Source organism: Monodon monoceros, unplaced genomic scaffold, assembly GCF_005190385.1.
Source record: "Monodon monoceros isolate NGI ecotype Baffin Bay Population unplaced genomic scaffold, NGI_Narwhal_1 Super_Scaffold_2, whole genome shotgun sequence".
NCBI lineage: Eukaryota > Metazoa > Chordata > Mammalia > Artiodactyla > Monodontidae > Monodon > Monodon monoceros.
The window spans coordinates 6,071,348-6,086,121 of NW_021703776.1; positions in this window are offsets into that span (position 1 = coordinate 6,071,348).

Here is a 14,774-nt window from a genome sequence, read left to right on the forward strand (position 1 = left end):
TTCTTCAGGTTCAGGAGGTTTTCAGCCATAATTTCATCAAATACATTTTCAACCCTCTTCTCTTTCTCTTCTCCTGCTGGGACCCCTCTAATCCAAGTGTTAGTATGCTTGAAGTTGTCCCAGAGGTCCTTTAAACTGTTCTCATTTTAAAATTTATTTTTCTTTTTTGCTGCTCTGATTGGGTCATTTGCATTATTCTATCTTCCAGATCACTGATGCATTCTTTTGTATCACCTAGTCGGCTCTTAATTCCTCCTAGTGTGTCTTTCAATTATTGTATTCTTCAGCTCTGACTGGTTCTTTTTTATATTTTCTAGTTCCTTGTTAAAATTCTCACTGTGTTCATCTATTCTTTTCCCAAGTTCAGTTAGCATTCTTATTACTAATGCTTTCAACTCTTTATTTGGTAAATCATTTATCTCTGTTTCATTAGCTATTTTTTCAGGGTTTTTTCCTAGCTATTTCATTTGAAAAAAAAATTCCTCCATCTTCTCATTTTGTTTAACTTTCTCTGTCTCTAGGAAATGTGGTGAAACAGTTACCTATCTTGGTCTTGAAAGGGTGTCCTTATGTGGGAACATCCTTATACAGACTGCATGTGCCCAGTGGCTTTGGTGGGAAAGCTGGATCTGAAGTGAGCACAGGTCACATATTTCCCCAGGGTGTCACCATGGTGGAAGGTGGCCCTTGAGATGGAAGGATTGGAACCCGAGCCAGGAGCTGAGGCTTCTGCTATGCTCAGTGTTGTTACTGCCGTATCAGGAGTGGGGTGCGTCCCTAGGTGCTGGAGCAGAAGCCCTGAGGGTCAAGTCCAAGCTGGTTCTGTTCCTTCGAAGTGTGTGCTTGCCCCAGAAAATGCACCTTTGCCCCAGTTGAAGCTGTGCTAAAACAAGTGGGGCTGGAGTGGGTGTCCAGTGCTGGCTAGGGTGTGAGCACTGGGTTAGTCCAAGGATGCCAGTCAGAGCTCAAGACAGCTCCCCAACCAGCGCCTCTGCAATCACCAACAAGGTGCTCACAACTGGGTCAACACAACTGTGCTCTCTCCACAGCAACAGCAGCTTCACCCTCGTGGGCAGCTGTGCCGGAGCTGGAGGGGTTAGGGCACAGGTGCTCAGCACAGGCAGGGAGTACCCTGGGACAGTCGTGGGAATCAGGCCAGAGCCCCAGGCAGTTTCAATCTGCTTCCTCCACCTTGTTTCAGGAGTGAGCAGGTGTGCACACTCTTCACAAGTGGAGTTTTGGTTTCCTACAGCCCTCCTGTAAGCCTCACTGGTTTTCAAACCAGCTAAGGGGGCTCCCCTTCCTGGTGTTGGATGCCAGGGATGGGGTGCCCAATATATGGGCTCGAACCCCTTGCCCAGGGAGGATCCCCGAGCCTGTATAATCCCCTCTTCTTCTGTGTCCCCTCCTGGGGTGCGGGTTCCAACCTCATCGCTTCTCTTCCCTTCCTACCGAGTCCATGTAGATCTTTCTTACAGCCTTGGTTGTAGCAGAGACTTCCTGCCAGCCTTCAGGTTGCTTCAGTGAGAACTGCCCCACGTGTAGATGTATTTTTGATGTGTGCACTGGGGGAGGGGAGCTCAGCATCCGCCTACTCCACGCTCTTGATCTCCTCCAACTTTTAATTTTTTTTAATTTGGGCAACAGTGGAGTTAAAATGTCTGACAGTTGTGGGCTAGATGTAGGGCTGGAAGCAATTTTGTGTAGATCTAAGATGGATAATTTGATCAGCTCAAGACTGTCTTTCCTATTCTTGCCCCTAACTTTTCCTTTCCCCATAAGAAAAGTTTCTTCCAGACCTGAAGACCACCTACAGTGGATTCAGATTGCTTGGGTTGGTCCAGTATCCAATGCTCTTTCTGATAACAGCACCTAAACACACTGTCTCAGCATACCAGTTCTACTCGATCTACGTGCTTGGGGTGGGGCAGATCCACCCCAGCTCCACGGGTGGGCAAGTGACCCAAGTCTGGGCAGTCAGAGCACATCCCCTGGCCAAGGTGACTGGCACACAGATGGCCACAGTCAGGCCAGTGGGACTCAGTCTGGTTCATTGGACTGCATGAGAAAGAGAAACTCTTCCTCTTTCCTTGGCTGAGAGAATAGGAAGTAAGTGTGCTTGGCTTTCTGCCCTTTGTCCTCACAAGATGAAAATGTAGCCACACACAGAAAAGAAATAGTGGGAGATAGTGAGATGATGTCAGTAGAATAATTTGAGTGCTTCCAGGGCAGGGTTGAAAACTTCTGGAAAAGGGCTAACTAGTAAATAAGTTAGGCCTTGTGGGCCTGTGGACCGAACCGTGACTACTCAGCTGCCCTCACAGCACAAAAGCAGCCAAGGGCAATATGTAAACCAATGAGCAGAGCTATGTTTCAAGACACTTTTATGTACAGACACTGAATATAATTTTTTTTTTTTTTGGCTGCATTGGGTCTTCATTGCTGGTACGGGCTTTCCCTAGTTGCAGCGAGTGGGGGCTACTCTTCGCTGCAGTGTGCGGGCTTCTCATTGCGGTGGCTTCTCTTGTCGTGGAGCACAGGCTCCAGGCACACAGGCTTCAGGAGTTGCAGCACGCGGGCTCAGTAGTTGCAGCACGTGGGCCCTAGAGTGCATGGGCTTCAGTAGTTGCGGCACGTGGGCTCAGTAGTTGTGGCTCACAGGCTCTATAATGCACGCTCAGTAGTTGTGGCACACGGGCTTAGTTGCTCCACAGCATGTGGGATCTTCCCGGGCCAGGGATTGAACCCGTGTCCCCTGCATTAGGAGGCAGATTCTTAATCACTGCGCCACCAGAGAAATCCCTCACATAATTTTTATGTGCCCTGAAATATTATTCTCTTTTGACTTTTTCCAACCATTTATAAAGAGCAGAAACTGTTGTTAGCTTGCTGGCTTTACAACAGGCCATCAGTCAGAGTTGGTCTAGACTACACTTGCCAACACACACTCAATTTTTCAGTAACTCAGCCTGTAAATTCTCTTTTTTGCCTTAAGTCATTCCAGGTTTGAGGGGTTTTTGTTTTCTGGGGTTTTTTTTTCCTGACATTTGCAAGTGAAAGAGTCTTGAACGTCTTGTCCCTTGTTTGCTACGTGGGCTTTAGTTTCTCTCCTTCTGAGCCTGAACAAGTGAGAGGTCTGAAAAAGCTAATAGAAGTGCAGTCTGAGAAAGCCTTTTCACATTTGCTAAGGCAGAAAAAAATGTTTGATAATATCTTAGCCATAGTAAAGCCGGGACTGAATGCATTGCTTCGACATCAATACAAAAAATTCATTAATAAAAATAACCAAACGGTTATAAATTTACTAATTTCAAAGTCTGACATTTAATGAGAAGAAATTAGTTGAGAATGTCATATGAGTGTTTGACTCTTCCAGATTGATCTCTCATGACTAGAAAATATCATTTTAGACTTTAATAATTTTTGTCATTGCCTCAGGTGGAATTTATTACCAACCCAGAATATAGTGTTTTTAACAATACCTCATGCATTTATTCCTCATTTAAGTTATCGAAGTCAACCCTCCATTTGTCTCTCTTTCTGCTCGTTACCTCTTTATTAGTCATTAAGTTCATTCTTAGTGTTTTAAAAACTGATCTTTTAATTTAGAGGAAAGTAGCAACAAAGACAGAGGAACAAATAATTCTAATAAACCGATCTCTACGCCAATAATTAACCCAATATACTCTACAAGCTTGAAATACTTGCTTATAATTACCTTTGAGAAGAGGAGGTTGACTTTGCTGCCACAATGCTCATCTTAAAGTTGACACTTTACTCAGACGTGCAAACTAATGATCAAAGGAGATTTGAATCATGCACTGAAACACTGAGGAAGTCTTAACTTTTTAAAAAAAATCTAATAATGATATGGTACTCTCTGTTCCTCTACCCTAACAAAATCACTGCTTATATGTTTGCATGTCATCTCCTAAGAAGATAACTTTTACTCTTACGTTGCTGTAATCATTGCATCCAAATTGCTGTGTATGTTTCTATTTTAACTGGCACTGAAATTTTGCATTGCCTCATGTTTCTACACAGTCTCCATAGTGACCATTTAATCGGCAATATTATATTATAGCACAAAATATTGCAGTTCCTTTATAGAGCAGGCAGAAAGATTGTATTTCCTTGATGCTATAGTAAGTGCATCACTGAATATTCACATGTGTGTATTTCTTGGGGTGTCTGAATCCATTCAGTCTCTGAAGACCTCTAAAGAGCTCCTTTCCCATTTCCTTTCTGGATATTACACATTTCCTTCTTGATTTAGTAACTGCCTTATTCTCTCCCTTCTAGATCATATAGGTTTGTTCATCCACTTTATGTGTATACTGAAAACAAAAGTAGTAATTCCATGTCCCTTAGCTAAACATAGATTTACTGCTTTCAACTGAGTGCACTTGTTACAGCCAGAGCAGCGGGTGCACAGGGAAGATGGCCTCCAGTTGGTGGGAGACTGAGAGCTCTGTGACTTTGCAAGTGCATCCTCTTCTCCCTTTCTCTCCCCTGCCATGCAGTCCAGGTTGTTCGGACGTCCAGCCGAGAGGGCAGCCACTGAAGCAGCAGCAGCCTTGGTGATCTGATGTCTGGAACCAGAGTCCCTGAACCTCGTAAATACCACGGTTTCTTTCACTGGGTCACTTGTAAAAGTTTCTGTGGAACTAGAACACTGTTCAAGCTCCTCTAGGCTCTAAACAGTCAGAAAGGAGTTGTGAACAAGCTCTAAGCATCAGGGAAATGAGACTGAGGCTTCATCCCACACCAGGAAGGACAATCAATGCCCTCCCCACATCTCTGCATAAAGGCCAGCTTACTACACTGCAGACTGACGCTTCTCCCTGAGAGGTTAGAAGGCAGAGGGAGGGCGTTGGAGTGTCTATTTGTCCCATACCTTGGAGGTAGCATTTGGATGACTGCTACAGAATGAATTCCTTTAAGAGTAAACATGGCAGCCCTACCAAAATACATCAGCTTTATGGTGGACATGACTCAGCAACAGAAGAGGAATAAAGAGCAGGACAAAATGCATTTGTCCTTCAACTCAGCATTCTCCTCCTGGGTATTTACCCAAGTGAGATCAACACATCTGTCCATCCAAGGACTTGTACGTGAATATTCATAGCAATTTTATTGATATTGATAATAGCCCCAAATTGGAAACAATTCAATGTCCAACAGCTGGTGAATGGATAAACAGAATGTGGTATGTCCATATAACGGAGCACTAACTACTAACTCAGCAATAAAAGGACCTACTGATAAAACCAACAGCATGGATGAATCGCAAAATCAATAAGCTGAGTGAAAAAAGCCAGACACAGAATACGGTTGACCCTTGAACGTTGAGAATGGACTTGAGGACACAGCAGGGGAAGGGGAGGCTGGGATGTAGTGAGAGAGCAGCATTAACATACATACACTACCAAATGTGAAATGGATGGCTAGTGAGAAGCTGCCGCATAGCACAGGAAGATCGGCTTGATGCTCTGTGACCACCTAGAGGGGTGGGATAGGGAGGGTGGGAGGGAAGCTCAAGAAGAGGGGATATGGAGATATACGTGTGCATATAGCTGATTCACTTTGTCGTACGGCAGAAACTAACTCAACATTGTGAAGCAATTATACTCCAATAAAGATGTATAAAAAGAAAAAAAGAACAACACAGGGGTTGAAAATTCACATATAACTTTTGACTCCCCAGAAATGTAATGACTAATAGACTACGGTTGACCAGAGGCCTTACTGATAACATAAACAGTTAATTAACACATATTATGTATGTTATATGTATTGTACACTGTACTCTTAAAATAAATTAAGCCTCTGCCTTAATATAAAATCTTAAAATAAAATCTTATTAAGAAAAAAAGTCTTATTAAGAAAACCGTAAGAAGAGATAATACATTTACAGCAGTGTACTGCATTTATCGATACCCTAAGTTTACGTTGCCTGTTTACAAGATGAACCATCTGTCTGTCAGTACCTACATGATACTGGCTTATGCAATAAAAAACACTGTAGATGTTTTACATATCACTAACACTAGACATCAAAAATAAAAAGATAATGTAGAAAAGAAATTCATATGTATTTACAGGTAGAATGATTCATGCATTGATAATGAAACAGCAGCAATATGATGGCTTCCCGGTCGCCCAGTGTGATCAATGTCAATTGCTTCATGGTAGCCTAGTCTATACACGAATGAATGAGTTGTTACCAAACTTTCATGGCATACAGTAGGACAGTCATATTCATAATGCAATATTGGAAATGTTGTTACATTTTTTAAAAAAGACCCTTACCTGTGATGATAGGCTGATACATAGTTTCTCCGATTATAAGAGAGGGAGGCATGCTGTATGGTAATGTAATTCTTTGAAAACAATGTTATAAGACCGTAAGAAAACCAACACGTCATTAATTTTGTATTCATTATCTCTCACCTTCTGCTTAGGTAAGGATAGCCTATCCACTTCATTACAGGTCTTGCACGTGATGTTCTACACGATGAATACTCAGGCGTTGACGGTGATGACACAGTAAAAGTCTCATATAGTTCTTGCTGTACAGTTCTTAGATGTTCACACAGAGACACACATGCATAGTTAATAAACAGATAAGTTTATTAACTGTGTGATACGATGATGATTTACTATTCATTAAGTGGAAGTGGGTCATCATAAAGGTCTTCATCCTTGCCGTCTTCACGTCGAGTAGGCTGAGTGGGAGGAAGAAGAAGAGTGTTGGTCCTGCTGTCTCTCGGGGGTGGCAGAGGTTGAAAAGGTGGAGGAATTGGGAGCGGAGGCTGAGAGGCAGGTGCACTCGGTGTAGCTTCATGGAAATTCGTCGTAATTTCTGTCTGGCGTTTTTGCTTTTCCACTTCTCAAAAAATGTTTCTGTATAATATCAATCCTTCTTTCACCATTTGCTTTAGTTTCAGTGCCCATATCATAGAGGGTCCAGGCTGTAAAGTGTTGAAAGTGGTCCTGAGTAATCAGAGCCCTTCTGCCCTGTTGTCCAGCATCAACTTGTTTCCGGGCACTGCTTCTTCCTCGTCTTCTTCCTCATCGTCTGGCCCAGGTTGGGAAGTGCTCTTCTCCATCTAGTCGTCTTCTGTCAATTCCCCTCACGTGGTGTCTATTAGCTCTTGAATATCTCTAGGATCTCTATCTTGAAACCCTCCACCTCCCACCCTTTGTGCCATATCCACAATCTCTTTCATGGTTTCCTTGATTGGCTCTGTCGTAAATCCTGTGAAGTCATGCACAACGTCTGAACGTGGTTTTCTCCAGCAGGAATTTATTGCTTTAGGCTTGATGGCTTTCATGGCTTTTTCTATAACAGCGATGGCATCTTCAGTAGTGTAATCCTTCCAGACTCTCATGACGTTCTTTCTGTTGGGTTTCTCTTCCATAGCTTGACAATCCTTTCCACAGAGTACCATGTATAATAAGCCTTAAGGGTCCTTATGACCTCCTGACCTATAGGCTGAATTAGAGACATTGTGTTTGGGGGCAAGTAGACCACTTTAATGTCTTTGGTGTTGAACTCATGGAGTTCTTGGTTGTCAGGGACATTGTCCTATATCAAAAGAACTTTAAAAAACAGTCCCTTACTGGCAAGGTACTTTGTGACTGCAGGGTCAAAGCATCGATGGAACCAATCCAGAAAAAGTGTTCCCACTGCCCAGGCCTTCTTGTTGTACAACCAAAAGCCCGGCAGCTGGTGTTTACCTTTTCCTTCAAGGCTCAGGGGTTAGCAGATTTACAGACAAGGGCCGTCCTGCTCATACACCCAACCGCATTTGTACAAAACAGTTGAGTTAGCCTATCCCTTCCTGCCTTAAACCCTGGTGGCTGGCTTCTCTTCCTTACCAATAAGTGTTCTTTGTGGCATCTTTTTTTCCAGAATAGGGCACTTGCATCTGCATGAAAAACCTGTTCAGGCAGATATCCTTTCTCCTCAGTGATTTTCTTAAAAGCATCTGGTAAGTCATCTGCTGCCTCTGGGTGGCAGATAGATAATAGGTTTTTCCTATTATCTTGACATTTTTAAAGCCAAATTTCTTTCTAAAATTATCAAGCCATCCTTTGCTGACATTAAATTCTCCAGCTTTAGATCCTTCACCCTCCTTTTGCTCTAAGTTTTCCTATGACTTCTCTTTCTCTAGAACATATTAGAGTCTATAGGTATGCTTTTTTAATAGCAATCCTGCACCCGCAGAAATGCTGCATTTTTCAGTACAAGATAAAAAAGGTATTCCACACAAAGTGTAAGGTTTTTGAGCCTGCTGGAATAGCAGCAGTGAGAGCTTCACAATTTTTTGTCTCCTTCTTCCTTTTTTTTCTCCCCCACAATGGTCCTTACACTGGATTCATTTGTCTTGGAATGGTAGCAACTGCAGCTGCAGACATCAACCTTCCATACATATCAAGCAATTCAACTCTTTCTGTATGTCCAGCATCACTAGTGGCCCTTCATGGGTCCCACTGTGTTGTTTAAGGTTTACGGCATTGCACTAAACATGATGAAAAACACAGGAGGACCCTGAGAGATCACTTTTTACTGAGATATCCAATTTACTGGAGAGACACACTGCTCAGGGGGAGCTGATGGGCGTCACAGGGAGTTTTAAGCAGATACAACACTTGAGCTCACGTGAAAGCAACAGAAGGGGCTCCAAAGTATTACAGTAGTACAGTGTGTACTACAGTTAATTTTATTCAGCTTTGATTTAATGCTGCATCTTTACATTTGTTTACGTTTCTCTTAACTGCAAATGGCGCCTGTGTGTGCATACATTTTGTTAGACTTCAACAAGATTTTTTACGACAGATTTGCTTATATTTCATGGTAGTAAATGATAAAATAGACTAGCGTCTACATATATTTCATGCATTCATGGCATACCTTTTTCTTAATTGATTTGTCTAGGCTACTTGGTTTGTCTGCAAGTTTTTACAAATTGTTGCAAATCTCAAAAAATTTTTCTGATGTATGCATTGAAAAAACTCTATGTAATAGAAGTGGACCCACAAATTTCAAACCAGTGTCGTTCAAGGATCAAGTGTACTTCATATGGTATAATTCCTTTTGAAATTCTAGAAAATGCAGACTAGTCTACAGTGCTGTAGGGGTAGATCAGTAGTTGAGTGGGGCAAGGGGCAGAGAGCTGGGGTTTGCCAAGGAGCATGAGAAACCTTTTGGGGTGATAAAAACGTTTGCATCTTGACTGTGGTGGTGATTCACAGGGCTTGTATTGTACACTTTGAACAGATGCAGTTTATTATATGTAAACAATACCTCAATCTAGTTGATAACACTTTTTTCCTTTTTTAAAAATTTTATTGGAGCATAGTTGACTTATAATGTTGTGTTAGTTTCAGGTGTACAGCAAAGTGAATCAGTTATACATATAGATAATACATTTTTTTTCATTGGCAAGAGACTTAAAACAGATACTTCACAAATGGCCAACAAATACATGAAAAAAAGCTCAATACCATTAAACAATAGAGAAAGGCAAATTTAAACCATATAAAACCATAAAAACGTGCATTTCATTTCATGTAAATTATATGTTAATTTTTTTAATGCAGATCTTAAAAAGAGAATAAAAATAAATTTTATTTTTAAATCAGAAACAAAACACTCAGAAATTCCACTTGCAAATGCATAAAACCATTGCTATAGGTTATTCATTGTTTGGAAATATTCAAAATGTCCTTCAGTAGGGAACTCGGTAAATGAATTATAGTACAATCATAAAAGGAAATACTCTACTATGGAAAGAAAGAATGAGAAGATGTTAAATACTGATGTGAAATAGTTCCACAATGTATTATTACATATACTTTTTAAGTGAAGAAAGAACACTGTGTATATTGAGAGTATTGGAAGAACCATTCCTGGAAGGAAAACCACCTGACTGGGAGGACAGGGGTGGGACAGAAGATTTTCACTCTACACATTTTTAATCCTATTTAGTTTATTTTTTTTATTTTAGGCTGCGTCAGGTCTTTAATTGTGTCAGGTGGGAACTTTGTTGCGGCATGTGGGATCTTTCGTTGCGGCGCGGGCTTCTCTCTAGCTGTGACGCGTGGGCTTTCTCTCTGTAGCTGCGGTGCGCAGGCTCCAGAGCGCATGGGCTCTGTAGTTTGCGGCATGCGGGGCTCTCTAGTTGAGGCACATGGGCTCAGTAGTTGTGGCTCGCGGGCTTAGTTGCCCCGTGGCATGTGGGATCTTAGTTCCCCGACCAGGGATTGAGAACCCGTGTCCCCTGCATTGCAGGACGGATTCTTTACCACTGGACCACGAGGAAAGCCCCTAATCCTATTTAATTTTGAACCATGTGAATTTATTTACTCAAAGTTTAAATTAAGTTCACTTAATAAGTAGACACAAACAGCCCACCAATCTTCATACCTAAGTGTATCAAAAGCCATTGCCTTTTGTCAAGGGTCCTTGGAACTCTCACCTCCTTCCAAGCCAAGCCAGTGAGCAGAGCTCACCCGCCCCCCTCCTTTCTCCTTCCCCCTCCCAGCTCCTTCGGAGGCTTGGATCTGACACTTGTTCTCTCCCAGACCTTCCGGCTTCCATTTCCTCCAGTAGTTGCCCTGAAGGAGTAGCCCGGCCCCTCCCTCTGCCCTCCTTCCACAGATACCTTTCAGATCCCAGCACAGCAAAATCATCACTTGATGTCTGCCTATGAAATAAAGGGGGGGAAAAAAGACATAAGAGTGGGAAAACATTATTTTTCTGAATGTGAAGATTTAATATTATCAGCAGGTGGACAAAGTATTTTAAAGAGGTCAGTACCTCTTAAATATTCCTATAAATTTAATAAAATTTCAATCAAAACCCCACTCCAATCAGACTCTCGTCAGTACCTCTTAAATATTCCTATAAATTTAATAAAATTTCAATCAAAACCCCACTCCAATCAGACTCTCGCCCCACCACTCTAGTGAAACTTCTTCTTGACAAGGACACCAGTGACCTTCCAGTGCCAGATTCCACTGAGGAATCTGCAGCTTTGATGTAGCTGATTAAAGTCTCCTCTTTGAAGCCCCACTTGCCTCCAGGACAGTAGATCAGGCCACTCCTTCTCAGTCTCCTTGATTTCTTCCTCCTTATCTCCTGTGTCTCTTCACAATGGAGGCCCCAGGGCTACTTGCGGTTTATATTTTCTTCTAATCCCTTTATGACCTTATTCAATCTCAAGACTTTAAGTAGCATCTGTATATGGATGATCATAGTTTTTATCTCTTGCATGGACCTCCCTCCTGAAGCTCAAACTCATAAATCCAACTACTCCTCCAGTATCTACAAGTATCTCAGACATAGCAAGTCCCAAATCAGACTCTCAGATGTTCCCTTCTAAAACTCTCCTCCCATCTCAGTAAACACTACCATCAACCCCTTGCTGACCCTCGCCTTTCTCTCACACCCAGATTCATCATTATTTTGTGCCAGCTCTTACTGCCTGCCCCTCCTCCGTGCACTCAGGGGCTCCCTTCTCAGGGAGCACACCGCGCCCCCCACCCCCACCCCGGTCACCACCACCATCTCATTTCAAATCCATTGATCTTCCTGCTACTTCCTTCCTTCCTTCATTGTTCTGCACAACACTTACCCTAGAATGCCTATGTTTACTGGCAGTCTTCCACCCACTGCAATATGTGCTGAGCCCGGTCCTAACAATTGGAAGATGGAGCAGTAAGCAGTGCCCAGCACACAGCAGGCTCTCAAATAATGCATGCACGCAAGTATGGTGACCGAGGAGTTTACTACACAAACCAGACAACTTCACATTTAATTGGGGCTAGCTGAAGGCCATCTTCCACTTACTTTTCTCCTTAACCCCAAACAAGATGTGGAAACAAGGGCAAAGATCGAGTCTTCCTACCTCCGTGTCCCACATCTGGTGAAGAAGTGACAAATCAATGGGCTGTCTTGGGAGGTGACCAGAGCACATTCTGGTTACCGCTGGAGAGAAAGAACTTGGTGATTCTGTAAACTGCCTTGGAGAAGGCACAGCCTGCTGGAGCTGGTCCTGGGTTAACCCAACAGTCTGTTTGGTTAGCAGTGGCATAATTCCCTGCCTCAGGGTCAAGTAACATTTCCTAGCTGGAATTCTATGCCCAGGAATGCCTGCAGGGGCTACGAGCAGCTGGAACTTGACACGAAGCAGAGGATTTGCTTTTTCCAGAATATTTTATACCCCTGGAGGCCCCCTTAGGTTCAGGAGAAGGTAATCACTGACCAGACTGGTGCATGAAAGCTGATGCCACAGAATTTATCTTACTCCTTTTCTAGAACTTGAGGTCATTAGGTGTCCTAAGGCTAGGTAAAAGTGTCCCATCCAGTAAAGACACTGTCAGCTGACCTGTGGGAGGGCTTGCAGTGTGGGAACTGCCCCGATTAGATGACAAGGACCTGGTGAGAGCTTCTACAGAGGTGTTTGTTTCCTTCAGAAGATGTGGATCTCTTTAAGGTAGTTCCACCCTTGGTCAAATAACAGTCGGTTTAGAGGGACTGTGCATGGGGGTGACCAGGATACTAAGGAGGGAAGAAAGCAGGGCACAACCTTTAAAAGGATGACAAAGCCATTAAAGACATGACACAAACTGGTTAAAACCAACTAGGTCCAAGATGCTGGAAGATTCGACTTCCAGTAGACCTTGAGCCTCATTATACAGTCATTGTAATACATTAGCATCTAAAAGACACACCCACAGGTGCCATGACAGTTCCAGGGAAGACCGTGAAAGGCCAAAAAGTGGGCAATGGCCCAATTCCTGGAAATCCCCACCCTTTCTCCAAGATAGCTGTAATAACCCTCCCTCTTGTTAGCCTATGAATTACCCAGCCCATCAAAAGTAACCACATCCATGTCTCCTGCTTTTCGCCTTTTGAGACAGACCATGTTCTGTGTATGGACCGTGCATCCCCCAGGGCCGCCTCTCGCCTTCTGGGCAGGCCCACACCCTGTCTGTGGAGCGAGTATCCCTCTAAATAGATCTGTTTTCACTTTACTATGGTCTCCCTTTTGAATTCTTTCCTGCGCAAAGCCAAGGACCCTCACTTGGCGCCCATCGCAGAGACCTGGTACAGGAACATTCTCTTGAGCCCCATTTTTTCCTGCAATACTACCACGTGGCACTTCCCTTGATAGGACTACGTCCAAAGGACCAGGTCTGTCCCATCACACCTCTAGGAGGAGGAGCTGAATTCGCTCCACCCGGCGGGGCTGGACGCTCGGCGCTGCTCCTCCCTTCCCAGCCGCCGGCAGAGCGAGCCCAGCCAGCTTCCCCAGACCTCGGCGGGTCCGGGCGGGGGTCGGGTGTCTCTGTGGCAGGTGCCGGGCACAGACGTCGCGGGAGACCTCGCTCACTGTTTGTTTGTTTGTTCTTTTTTGTTTTAACATCTTTATTGGAGTATAATTGCTTTACAATGGTGTGTTAGTTTCTGCTTTATAACAAAGTGAATCAGCTATACATATACATATGTTCCCATATCCCCTCCCTCTTGCATCTCCCTCCCACCCTCCCTATCCCACCCCTCTAGGTGGTCACAAAGCACCCAGCTGATCTCCCTGTGCTATGCGGCTGCTTCCCACTAGCTATCTAGTTTATGTTTGGTAGTGTTTGAAAAACAAACTTGAGAAATTCCGCAAATCTCAGAAAAGAAGGGATAACAAAAGCAGCCAATATTGCCCTCCCTCGTCCTGCTGAAATCATGGAAAACCCAATTCTCCCGCTAGGCCTGCTTCCAATCCCTCATTTAAAAGTTAAATTTTTTTTTTTAAAAGCACACAAAAGTTTGGATAAGGTGGGGGGAGAGGGCAAAATAGTAAAAACACGCAGTTACAATGAAATCCTTACCCGCAAAATCACAATACAGGGTCAGACCATCATCTCCGGTCAAATCAAAGAGCGCCGCACAGGCAGCACATCCCAAAGCGGCCCAGACGGAGGGCCGGGAGAAGCCGGAACAACCAACCCCAAGGGCGACCCGCCCCGCCGCGCGCTGCCGAGCTCCGCGCGGCCTCCCCTCCCCGAGCCAGACCGCCGCTGGGTGGCCGCGCGGGTCTGCAGTCGGACGGCCCTCGGCGCCGCCACCGCGAAGGGGGAAGCGGGCCGCAGGGCACCCGGGAAGGGAGGCGAGGGGAGACGCTGCGCAGCGCGGGCGCCGGGGCACCTGCACAGCCGGCTGAGCGCAAGGCGGGCGCTAGCTCGGAGGGTCATTGCCCGTTTCCCCCTGCACCTGCCGCAACCAATAGCAGTTCTTCGGAAGGCAAGGAACACCACTGGTCCTCCAAGTTTATAATTAGAAATCTCAGGGGAAAAAAAATCATTGTTGCTAATGTGTGCCGTGGGGAGGCTGAAGGGGTCTTCTTTTTTTTTTAACTTTTAATGACGAATTCTATATTTAGATTGTTTATATGACCATGAAGACTAGCTGAAGGATAAATCTAATGGGCTGCGCTCCACCGACTGGGCTCAGAGCTGAGCCAATTAACTGTGTTTGTTTACTGCTCTGTCTGCATATGAGGAAGGCTTAGAAAATCTCCAGGGAAATGAAAGAATGTTATATATACAACCCATAGCTCCGAAAAACACATGCACACAGTGTATTTTTTGTCATTTGCTATCTGCTAGGTGCCTTACCTACATTAATTCAAGTCATAATAATCCTATGTGGCAAGCATTAATGACAATTTACAGAGACAAAAACTAAGGATTTTGGTTGGAAAGACTGA